The following is a 751-nucleotide window of genomic DNA, read 5'->3' on the forward strand; positions in this document are numbered from 1 at the left end:
GATGGTGATGATGATGATTATCAAAATTATGATGATGGTAATAATGATGATGATGGTGATGATGATGGTGGTGACAATGATGACGGTGGTGGTGATGATGATGGTCATTATGATGATGATGGTGGTGGTGGTAATGATTATCAGTACGATGGTGATGGTGATAGTGATGACGATGGTGATAATGATGATGATGATAGTGATGATGATGGTGATGATGATTATCAGGATGACGGTGATTGTGGAAAATTGCCAAAATTCTCACCCGACCTTCTTAATCACTTATATCACCATTTTATCAGCGCTAAATTAGTACCATAAACTCATGACTATCATCATCGTCGTCGTCTTTAAATCATCATTTCAGTCAATCAACCTCATCATCATTAAAATCATCATTATCATCAGCAGTGCTTAATCGAAATCATCATCATAACCTCCCTTACCTACCAGGATAAGAACAACGTTGACTCCATGGTCTACGGGGTGAAATGGTTCATGCAGTGTTTCCTAGACAGGGTGAGTAATTGTCATAATTTATTCATGCATTCATAATATCTACGTGATTATCATAATTTGTTCATTCATATATCTAAGTAATTATCATAATTTATTCATTCATATATCTGTAGTTCATTCATATATCAATCAACCAACCAACCAATCAACCAACCAATCAATCAATCGATCGATCGATCGATCAATCAATCACTCACTCACTCACTCACTCACTCACTCAATCAATCAATCAATC

The sequence above is a fragment of the Helobdella robusta genome (assembly GCF_000326865.2).
Source record: "Helobdella robusta unplaced genomic scaffold HELROscaffold_24, whole genome shotgun sequence".
Taxonomy (NCBI): Eukaryota; Metazoa; Annelida; class Clitellata; order Rhynchobdellida; family Glossiphoniidae; genus Helobdella; species Helobdella robusta.